The sequence below is a fragment of the Nyctibius grandis genome, chromosome 7 (genome assembly GCF_013368605.1).
Source record: "Nyctibius grandis isolate bNycGra1 chromosome 7, bNycGra1.pri, whole genome shotgun sequence".
Classification (NCBI taxonomy): Eukaryota; Metazoa; Chordata; class Aves; order Nyctibiiformes; family Nyctibiidae; genus Nyctibius; species Nyctibius grandis.
This window is the reverse complement of record NC_090664.1, coordinates 42894647-42906959: the sequence shown is the minus strand read 5'-3', so window position 1 is coordinate 42906959 and position 12313 is coordinate 42894647. Positions and strand designations below refer to the sequence as shown.

The 12313-nt window shown below is 42.3% G+C and overlaps 1 protein-coding gene across 4 annotated transcripts in view; it reads right to left on the bottom strand.

Annotated features, from left to right (window-relative positions):
• ZEB1 (zinc finger E-box binding homeobox 1) overlaps positions 1-12313 on the bottom strand; it is a 144947-nt gene that overhangs the window by 78464 nt on the left and 54170 nt on the right. The window lies entirely within an intron of this gene.

The following is a 12313-nucleotide window of genomic DNA, read 5'->3' as shown; positions in this document are numbered from 1 at the left end:
CCCCCAGGTCTCTTTCCACCGGGCCGCTTTCTAACCACTCTTCCCCCAGCCTGTAGAGCTGCATGGGGTTGTTGTGGCCGAAGTGTAAGACCCGGCACTTGTTCTTGTTGAACCTCATGCCGTTGGTCTCGGCCCATCTATCTAACCTGTCCAAATCCCTCTGTAGGGCCTTCCTACCTTCCAGCAGATCAACACTCCCACCCAGTTTGGTGTCATCTGCAAATTTACTGAGGGTGCACTCAATCCCTACGTCTAGATCATCTATAAAGATATTGAACAGCACCGGCCCCAGAACTGAGCCCTGGGGAACACCGCTAAGTGACCGGCCGCCAGTTGGACTTTGCCCCATTCAACACCACTCTCTGGGCTCGGCCATCCAGCCAGTTTTTAACCCATCAAAGAGCCCACCCATCCAAGCCCTGGGCAGCCAGTTTGTCTAGGAGGATGCTGTGGGAGACAGTATTGAATGCCTTACTGAAGTCTAGACAGACTACATCCACAGCCCTGCCCTCAAGCGGGTCACTTTGTCATAGAAGGAGACCAGGTTGGTCAAGCAGGACCTGCCTTTCATGAATCCATGTTGGCTGGCCCTGATGCCCCGATTGTCCTGCATGTGCCATGTAATGGCACGATCTTTCATGTTTTTCTCCATTTATGGTTGGGTATTAGCCCCACCCTAGCAAAATCAAACAGCCCAACTACTGCAGAAGAACAATAAATTAAATAATTGACAGGGTTTGGAGGCTGAAAGATGAACTGCAAGGAGACACCAAGCAGAGCAGCCCTGCCTATACCCACCGATCCTTGAAGGTGTCCAAGAAGATGGCAGATGATGTCCAGTGGTTGGTTCTCTGCCCAGAAATGTGAGTCCAGTAGGACTTGCCTGAGATAGAAGATTGCAAGATATAAGGCAGCCCTCAACTTCTGTAGCAGAGGGAGGTGCAGCGGGTGGGCTAGACAAGCAGCATGGGATCCACCAAGGCTAGCTAAATATAGTCCGTGAGCTCTCTAGCCTTGGTGCTACCTGCCAGAATCAGCACACAGCATGGTAAGGGGGCCTTCAGGTCTGCGTGCAGGGATGGGGATTGCACAAGCAGGTTCTCAGCAAGGTTCCTCCTCCCTCTCTTGATGATCAAGGTGTATCCAGTTGCTCTGAGAAGCTTTCAGGTTCTAAAGTGGTTTTGGTGGAAGACTGGCAGCTCAGAACAGTCTCCGAAAAGATCTTTTGATACGAGGGTAAAGGGCTGCTGGTCATATTGGAGCCCTCAGACACGACAGAGGAAAGCCCGCGCCAGAATGCTGCATGCCGGAAAGCCTCCACCGCACAGGAATCTCTACAGAGCCTGGAAGTAGAAGGTATGAACCTGAGTGCAGATGCAGACCAGGTCCTGTTACCACCCTCCATTCAGGGGAAACCTCAAAAACCATACAGAGAATGAGTGCAGGATACCCACTAGCTAGACCCTTAGTCTGACTCAGTGCAGACAGCCCTTATAATCAAATTGATGACTGAGCTGCAGAGAAAGAGGCAACAGTTTTGATGAGTAATTTTTGTCTTAGAAGACACTAAAAATCCTACACCAGACTTTAGTAGTTTGGCTCTGGTTGAATTGCACTCTCTTACCACTACGGATGCAAGAACAAATGGACAGCTGAGGTCAAGAGGCAGAAGAGAGGCTTTAATTATCTTGTCATCATGGTTGAGGGATAGCTCCCTCTTCTAACAGACCAGCAGGGAACAGACACATTTGTTGTTATTCCAAGAGAACTGTTTAAAATTATGCAGGATAGAATGAAATTTAAAGATCGCTCAATACTCAAGTTGCTATTAGAACACTGTATTTTCACTTGCTTATAAAAGTAACGTCAGCCAACTTTGTTAGAGTTCTGACATATAATCTAATTTAAGGCAAATACTCAATATGGAGCTTATCTGTCAAAAACCAGCTCCAATCATTTAAAGAAACTTGGATACAGGAAAAATTTTAAAACCTGAGCAAAATGCGTGTGTACACACACAAAAACCTCATCTTTGAGCATGGTGGCACCTCTACATTCAGTAGAAGGAGCTTGGTATGTTTAACAATCTGCAATTTATAGGGTTGGAATTTGCCTTTTACTGGTTTTGTCCCCCAGAGTTGGCCTAAAATACATCTTCAAGGCACTGTGGGAATAGGAAATTGGTGCATACTAATGTCATAAAAAAAGATGAGATCCACACCACCACATAGCAAGTCTCAGTAGGTTTTTTCAACTTTATCAGCTAAGATTTCTAAAAACTGTGGACATCCCCCAATACTGTCAGAGGTCTCCATGCTCCATTTTCCCCAGAGTAAAAGTTTCCAAGTTACAGCACCCAAATGGTTTTACATAGTACAGAGACACAGCCCCAGCAACTGAGTATCTTTTGTGCATTGACGTTATCTGGAAGAGTACTGCCACAGTGGCAGTTTTGGAACTTTACCAAGAAAAAGTTTTACAATCTATATTTAACAAACATGACTTCAAGGATAAAGCTGGTCTTTTTAAAAATGGATTTTCCTCACAGTTTTAGCTCTTTGGTTACGTAAGCACTGAAAACACAATCCAGAAGCCAGGAAGTTTCTCCTGTGCTTTCAACTACTCTGTGTGGACACCTAGGCAACATAGAAAGGAAAATGTGACTAGAATGCAAAAGGCATGAATGAAGTGAGGAAAAGGAAAAAAGTAGATTGTGGCAGATCTGGTGAGTGGGAAGCTGCAGGAAGCTAGCAAGGGAGGATTTGAGCCTACTTAGCAAGGCCAGTGGGAACTGGAGGGAGAGTCAGTGGAAAGGCAAATCATTTGGGCAAAGAGGATGGAAGACAGAAGAGGCGATTGACTAAAAGTCAGTAAGAAAAATGGTAGATAAAGGACTAACAAGTAGTTAAAGAGTGAGAACAGGCATGCTGAGAAGGTGGGAAAATTCTGGGAAAGGCACAAGCAGGGACAATCGCCAGAGCTGGGAAACTCTGGGAATGCAAGGGAAGGGACACAGACACACTATCACTGGTGCTGAAAGGCAGCAGGAAAAATACAGATTCTTGTAGCTCTTTTCCAGTTCTCCTGATAGACACAGGTGAGGTGGGGGCACAACTAGAAGGAACAGATTAAAAAGGTGGAAAAAAATTTGAAGAAGAAAAAAAAGAGGTCCAAGGAAGGAAATAAAGAATGGTAGTCAGAGAAAGGGAAAACGGAACCATGTAAGCTCCCATGAAGATACTGGTATACACTGAAGAAAGAGAATGTGATTGATACAGGAATTCTGAATAATGCAGTTGGGTATCATGAACAAGACTAAGACAAGTACCCAAAGATGGAGCAGGCGTACGGGGGATGAAAGCAAGATAGAAAGGAGAAATTGTCATGCTCGGAGGTGCAGGAAAAGAAGCAGAACCACCTATGCTTTCTAGAAAGACTTCTCCAAAGCTTCTAGTGGAACACATAGGTCCTAAGCATTATCTTTCTTCTCTCTTAGCAAACACTATACAGCTTGCTAGTAAAACATGCCTTCTCCTGTTCTACGGTGGTCAATGTACCTAGTAGCAATAGCCCAATGGTATCATTTCTTGTGGAATTTAAGGGTTTGCAACCTGCTGATGAACTCCATACAGGCTGACAGAATGAAACTAAAGTGAAAAGGTATCAGTTGAGGTTGTTAAGCTCTACTTCTCCCATTCCACGTGAAAATAAAGTAATATGAAACTGTTATTTATGTGGCCCTACCCACCAAAACTGTATTACTATTAGGTGTAAAGGATGCACCTCCATGGGAAGGAAGAGGATCTGTACGTGACTTTAGTATCTTTGGCTCATTTAGTCCAGAATTTGCAAAGCTGTGAATGACACAAGGATTGCAGTAAGACAGTCTCTTAGCTGATATAACCGCCTGCTATTCCTGACTTTGCTACACAGTCTCTGTTAACACCAAGAAGGCCATTCAGATCAAATTTCTTAGACCTTATTAATTATGCTACTTTCTCTGTTTTTCAGATATCCAACTTAATTTGCTTCTAAAGCAAACAGCTACTAAATAATCAGCTGCAGCTACAGCCAGTGGGAGCTGTTCTTGGTATTACAGTATTTCTGTGCTTAAGTCACGAGTTAAGCAGGTGTAAGAATCAAAGTATTTAAGAACGCAATCGTCACCGAAAAGTGATGGAAACCCATCCCTTTACAATCCCACACCAAAGAAGCACTATGAAAAGAGACAATTGTGAAGTCTTATAAACACCCATTTAGAAATAATTTTTATTTCAAAACAGCATTGAACATTATACTGTAAGACATAAAGCAACACATGGAACAATAAGGTGGAAAATCGCTGTGATTAGCTCTATTAAATATATACCACATCTGCATTGAAACTGGAGTTCTGTGGAAAAAATGCAAGTGATCAGGAAATTAACTGTAATTATCCATACACGTACATGCACACAAATTCACTGAAGAATATGTGCATCTGTTTTTGGAGGAGAAAGACAGAATAGAGGGGTAAAGTAGTGAGATACATATTAACTACGTAGTTTGACATGTTTTAACCTCTGAATGCTCACTTAAAGCCAAAAAACCCACGTTTAAGACATAAGAGGAGCATGTAGACCAAGAAGGACAGGAATTTAGAAGGGTCTCGCTTCAAGGGCTCTTTTTTCTTTTTAATAGAACATGGCTCTCAAATCCTAGAATACGATCTCCAGGTACTCCATTTGCTGCCGTGCTTCTTTCAAAGCTAATTACGTTTGACAAGATTTGGCTATCAACAATTAATTAAACCCAAAGTGGTAAATTATGTTCACAGCCAACTCAAAACATTAAAAGCTTCTTTTGCTGCTGAAGTCTAATAAGTAAAATTACCAGGAAAAAGCAACGGATTTTTAAAAGCAATCCTTTTCTGGTCAGATGCAAGTGTTTGTTTCTTGGTTAGAATATCCACAGATCTGCCAAAGGCTGAGAAGAAAGTAATGCTCTGCAGGGAATAGGTCATCTCCTCTACCTCTACACTGTGAACACAGAACGGGCGATGGTGACTCACTTTATATGCCTATCAAAGGCATGACTAAGGATGAATCTCCCTGCAAAATATAGTAACCCTTTGTCCAAAATAAACTTCAACACCTGTCAATCTTTTCTAGAGAATAAATATAAATTAACAGAACTGCTCATGCGTTCTCTCCTTTGCTACACGCATTCTCTTGAGCTGTACTGGAAAAGCTTGGTCTCAGAGGTTTGAGCTAGGATAAAAAAGAAACCCAGAGAAAGATTGGAATCCAACATGTAGTGCATATTTAGAGTGGGTGTGCTTCATTTGAAACAAAAATTTCCATTCCTGCAGTTGACGACTGAACAGAGAATATATTTTAGAAGTCTTCCCGTACAAGAGGTAACAGAAAAGGGAATGTTGAAGAATGGCATGCCTCGTACTGGTCTTGAAAAAGAAAGAATTTACGGCAATTAGATAGACTCTCTGGAGTCTGCAGCACTCTGGTTCACATGAAGAGTCGCTAAAAATCCACTGTTCCTATTTTTAATGGTATGTGTAGTCTCAAGGGGAAAATTTGATTTGACAGTGAATTAATCTGTTCTTTTGGTTCTTCTTACAAGAGAAGTAATTCTGCGGTAGCAGCAACTGTGTAAAGCAACTATAATGTAGGATTTTTCTTCCTTCCTGCATTACACTTGCCTCTTAGATTGTAATTTTCCTTTTATTGTTCTTTCCTGTTCTGCACTGGTTTTCGTATCATACTCATTTCAAATCAGATTACGCTGGCTACAGACTTGATGAAATGCTGTTGATATTTTCCCTTTATGTAATTTGGTAAATATGATAATCTGATACATCATGAACTATAAAAACCTTTTCAGTGTGCCAGTATCACAATTTTGATTTAGATTCATGGTGTGTTATGGTATCTACGTCCTTGGAGATGGAGGCTAATCACAACTGTAGTAATGAGAACCATTTGCTCAAAATAAATGCTTAAAATATAAATCAAGACTCTAAGAGAAGTCAGTTTTCCTACCAGAATTTCTACTGTGTTTCACTATAGTTCCCTCTCTCCAATTCTCACTCTCTATGCTTATGAAATTGTTCTTAACACTGGCAATAGCTATGCAGTTTATGTCAGTTGATTTTGTACTTTTGAAAAATGGATTTTACATACTTGATCTCACAATCAGCTGCAGAATGCAGTAGTATTTAGTTCCAAAACTTAGAGCAAAAACCAACTTTGATGAAACGGCAATTTCACTTGGGTCCAAGTCCAACTGTTTTCCAATTCTGCTTTCTACTTTTGTCTGCATCTATACCCTATTTGCCATTTTGAATTTTCAGATTGTCATTCCACCTCTTTTGAACTGTGATTCTACTTCTCATACACTTTTTGCTTAAAATAGTGCCTAATTTGTAAGAAGAAAAAAACTCCACAGTTTTAATAGTACTACACTTAATATTTATTTTCTTGATGTAGCTGCTACAGCACTTGACTATTTTTATTGCAGGAATGTCTGTTGAGAAATACGTTATTTATCATGTTAGATTTTAGTCTCTCTGAAAGATGAGACAACTACCTGTTCTTTTGATGCATATATTTGGAATAACAGATCAGCTACTTGTCCTTTATAGTAGGACAAATACTCTGCTTCAGTATTAGAGTTTTTGAATACACTGAATTTCATTTGTCCTTTTTGCCTTTCTAGCATGAAATCTCTCTGCAACTCCATGTCACCCTTGTTTCTATGACTCTGAATAACTTTACGTCATTAGCAGAAGTTACTGGTTTTACTATCCACTCCCTTTTCCAGGTCATTTATAACATTAGCAGTGTATTGAACAGCACAGATTCCAGAAGGGACACTCACACAAATGCAGAAAACTATTTTATAACCACTCCCTTTTTTCTGATACCCTCAATCTTAAATTAATTTCTCTATCCAAAGACCTTCCTCACCTTACTGCAGACTAGGATTTAAGAACCTTTAACAAGGGTTTTGGTTAACCATGCCAACTGCAACCCCCTTGTCCACCCGCTCTGTGACTCCTTTGGAGAAAGCAGGAGCGTGCCATCAAGCTGCTGGTCTGCAGCTCTCCGGACTTGCCCTGGATTCGTACCCTCCTTCCCAACTGTCCCATACTGAAACAGTCCTGGGCAATATGTTATAAGCCGCAGACAGCTCAGCCACTTCATTCGCATGTCATTCATGAGGAAGACGACATTTGATCTGGGGGTTTGTTGTTCATTCATTCCCCCACCTCCAAACTCTTAACAACCTGTTTTAAGGCAGTTTCCTTTTGCAAGGGAGCAGAGCTGGACTGAAGTGAACTTTGCCCAACCTACTACACTGTGAACACAGTTACCTAAAGGCATCCTTTTTTGTTCTGTGACTTTATTTTCTATACATTAATCAGTTTCTAGTATTACAGCAAGCTTCTTGTTTCTGATGCTTGAAAAACAGGCTTTAATAGTTTTCGGTCACCTTGTAAATTGTCCCCCAAACCCTTGTTTTGGCCTTCTCTTTGGTGTTTTTAGATTAAGCCTACCAGAACCTAACATACTTTCTATTCCCTATGCTGGGCATCATTTCAGCTTTATGAGAGGTTATCTTCCCCTTTCTGTAGTTCCGTTTATTGCACAATCTAATCATGCAAACTCTCTTGATCTTTCACAAAAGTCAACCACTTGCAGGTTACATGGCTATTTCAAGGCTTCAAGAAAAGTCACACCGCTTGCGGCTGCCCCTTTTCATTTCTTTTTAGGGTTACGGAATATTCTGACAGAGTTCCCAGTTGGGAGGGCTTCAACACAGCTACAAAGGACTTGTTTTGGACAGTTGCATCATCCCTGCAGGAATGAAATACAGTCTGATCACCGTTAGAACAATTCCTCAATAGCACCATTTCCAGTATCTTAACTTGGGTTCAGCACATAGTTTAGGGCAAGTCAAAACTAGTTTTCCTTGCAAGCTTGTAGAGGTTTGGTTGAGTGAGAAGGGGCACGATCCTGTGTCAGTCACTGAGCAGTCTGAGCAACCCAGGCTTTGAGCAAGGGTTAAGCCCAGAGCTAGCGACCTTGCACTCCCCTTGCACGGTGCAGAACAAAGAACCCCGTGGTGCCTGCTTCGCGGGAAGCAAAACTACATCCGGGAGGGGAGGGGGCGGTCACGGCTCTGAATATGTAAACCTATGGACCAATCACAAGTGCGATCGGGGCACGTGATTAACATATGCATAGTCTATATAACCACTGCTTTCTTTGTTAATAAACGAGAAGCTTCCATACTCACATGGAGATCACGTAGCTTACTCCGGACCGTTCCCCAGCACCTGCGAGCGCGCCTCCCCCGGTTTTCCCCTTACTACACAAGCTCCTCAGCAATCCGGTCCATGATATTTTTGCTGTCTGATGAAAGCGTCAAATTGCATACTGGGATGCTGACAACTTCTTGCACAAACTTATCACCCTCTCTAAAAGGAAGACCAAGCATGTCTATGGTCCTTCTGGAATCTGACAGTCTTACAATACGATTTAAAAGGCAGCTCTAGATCCTTCAAATTTTATTATCTATGAATAAAATCACTGTGGGCAATGACTTTATTGTGACCTTGAGGGGACAATAAAGTTCAACTGGGGACGATGCTATTGTGTGTATGTGCATATATTTACATACTAATGCCAGAGCATAACAGCAACCTGAACTGAAAGCTCCATCACCCCCCTTCAGCAATCACAGCTTTTATTTTTGCACTTCTGCAGCTCACTTGTGTGCTGCATTCTCCACTGTAAGTACCTAATGAAATACGTAATAATTTTCCCCACTGTATACTGTGCTAAAAGATTTTTCAATTTGTGAGAACTCAGCAGTGTTTACAACCAAATTAAACATTCCTTCTGAAAACAAACTGTCTTGGGTTAAGTTTGGGCATTAATAAAATTAATTCATTCTTTTATTTAATAAAAGCACAGAAAATGTATGAATAAGATGACTCAGATGTCTTAATGCTACGTTTTCTTTATTTTTTTTTAAATCATGTCTCCTATTAAGATATGCAACCAGAATTAGCTTTCATATTAGAAATATCTATGGGAAAGTCCATCTGCATTCAATGTTATCCAGGTCAGTACTGACTGATGGGAAGTCACAATGATTGAAACAGAATTTTTGGAAGTAATAAGCTCCTTATACCAACAACACTTGTATTATCATATACTGCTTCTTCCGAGCTCAAGATCAGAGCATCCCAGCAGGTAGGAAGTCAAGGAAGGGTACCAGGAGACCTGCATGGTTAAACAGGGAACTGCTGGGCAAACTCAAGTGGAAGAAGAGGGTGTACAGATCGTGGAAGGAGGGGCTGGCCACTTGGGAGGAATATAAGTCTGTTGTCAGAGGATGTAGGGAGGCAACTAGGAAAGCTAAGGCCTCCTTGGAATTAAACCTTGCAGGAGAGGTCAAGGACAACAGAAAGGGCTTCTTCAAATACATTGCAGGTAAAGCCAACACTAGAGGCAATGTAGGCCCACTGATGAATGAGGTGGGGGCCCTGGAGACAGAGGATAAAAAGAAGGCGGAGTTACTGAATGCCTTCTTTGCCTCTGTCTATACTGCTGGAGGCTGTCCTGAGGAGCCCTGGACCCCTGCGGCCCCAGAAGAAGTCAGGATAGAGGAGGAATCTGTCTTGGTTGATGAGGGCTGGGTCAGGGACCAATTAAGCAACCTGGACGTCCATAAATCCATGGGCCCTGATGGGATGCACCCGCAGGTGCTGAGGGAGCTGGCGGAAGTCATTGCTAGGCCACTCTCCATCATCTTTACTAAGTCATGGGCAACGGGAGAGGTGCCTGAGGACTGGAGGAAAGCGAATGTCGCTCCAGTCTTCAAAAAGGGCAAGAAGGAGGACCCGGCTAACTATAGACCAGTCAGCCTCACCTCCATCCCCGGAAAGGTGATGGAACAACTTGTTCTTGGTGCTGTCTCTAGGCACATCAAGGATAGGGGGATCATTAGGGGCACTCAGCATGGCTTCACCAAGGGGAAGTCATGCTTAACCAACTTGATAGCCTTTTATGAGGGCGTAACCCGGTGGATAGATGATGGTAAAGCTGTGGATGTGGTCTATCTCGATTTCAGTAAAGCGTTTGACACGGTCTCCCACAGCATCCTCGCAGCTAAACTGAGGAAGTGTGGTCTGGATGATCGGACAGTGAGGTGGATTGTGAACTGGCTGGAGGAAAGAAGCCAGAGAGTGGTGGTCAATGGGACTGAGTCCAGTTGGAGGCCTGTGTCTAGTGGAGTCCCTCAAGGGTCGGTATTGGGACCAGTACTATTCAATATATTCATTAATGACTTGGATGAGGGAACCGAGTGCACTGTCAGCAAGTTTGCTGATGACACTAAACTGGGAGGAGTGGCTGACACAACGGAAGGCTGCGCAGCCATTCAGAGAGACCTGGACAGGCTGGAGAGTTGGGCGGGGAGAAATTTAATGAAATATAACAAGGGCAAGTGTAGAGTCCCGCATCTGGGCAAGAACAACCCCATGTACCAGTACAAGTTGGGGGCAGACCTGTTGGAGAGCAGCGTAGGGGAAAGGGACCTGGGGGTCCTAGTGGACAGCAGGATGACCATGAGCCAGCAGTGTGCCCTTGTGGCCAAGAAGGCCAGTGGCATCCTGGGGTGTATTAGAAGGGGTGTGGTTAGCAGGTCAAGAGAGGTTCTCCTCCCCCTCTACTCTGCCCTGGTGAGGCCGCATCTGGAATATTGTGTCCAGTTCTGGGCCCCTCAGTTCAAGAAGGACAGGGAACTGCTAGAGAGAGTCCAGCGCAGAGCCACGAAGATGATTAAGGGAGTGGAACATCTCCCTTATGAGGAGAGGCTGAGGGAGCTGGGTCTCTTTAGCTTAGAGAAGAGGAGACTGAGGGGTGACCTCATTAATGTTTATAAATATCTAAAGGGCAAGTGTCATGAGGATGGAGCCAGGCTCTTCTCAGTGACATCCCTTGACAGGACAAGGGGCAATGGGTGCAAGCTGGAACACAGGAGGTTCCACATAAATATGAGGAAAAACTTCTTTACGGTGAGGGTGACCGAACACTGGAACAGGTTGCCCAGAGAGGTTGTGGAGTCTCCTTCTGTGGAGACATTCAAAACCCGCCTGGACGCATTCCTGTGTGATATGGTCTAGGCAATCCTGCTCCGGCAAGGGGATTGGACTAGATGATCTTTCGAGGTCCCTTCCAATCCCTAACATTCTGTGATTCTGTGATTCTGTGATACATAACTAAGTGATTTCAAGATCAATACATTGCAAACACATTTAACCTGAACCCTACAAGTGTCAGGCTGCACTGTCAAAAGTAGTATAAGGTCATGCCACCTAGCAGAGATGATACGCAAGTCTCCATATACACGTGAAAAAAATCCCTTAAGGACAGCTGTATAGAACAAAAATTCTTACCAATAGCCATAGTCACAAAACAAGAATTACTTTTATGCATCTCAATAGTGTTCACTGAGATTAAACTGTAACTAAAATAGCCTGACAGCTTCTCTTAAAAAAAAGTTTAAAAAGTGAAAACATTTATTATCTACTTTAATTTTTACAGAACTTCATTTTCAGACTTTGTTATTCATACGCATTTAATCATTTCCTTTGGTTTCTTCAAGCCATGAGGTAAAATTTGAAGGGATTATTTGCATCCAAAAAAGAAAACCAAAAAACCTCCAGCCAAATCAAAGTAATTTTAAGGCAAATTGACACTAAAATTAAAGCTATTCACAGCTAAAGCTTGAAGTTTGTTATATACCAAAGCTAATAAATATACACGCATCTCATATCCATTTTGACAGGATATCTTGAAGCTTAGGAAACTCTGAATTTCATATTTTCAAATATCTGAATCATCAAGGCTTGAATACTGTACTGAACTCTCAGACAGGTAAATATTTTCAGTAGCTGTATGAAAGTATAAATATGAAGAACTAGAATGTATTCATTAAACCCCATAATCCTTATCAGAACTACTATTCATGAATCCCATATTAGCAGCAGGAAATGTTTACAATACAGAAAACTCTAATATGATTTCCAAATGAAGAAAAATATTTTCTTGATTAACTAGTAAACAAGCTAGGAGAACATTATTTTATTAGATTTTTCAAGCTGCCTTGATACTACCAAGTTGCACCGTTTTTTTATCTCCCACTTCTGAAGTGCCTATTTTCATTTAGGGCATTTCTAAATTTCATATTGATTAAAAGAAAATTCCATTAGACTTACAGCTAAGTCACTAAATAAGGAAGC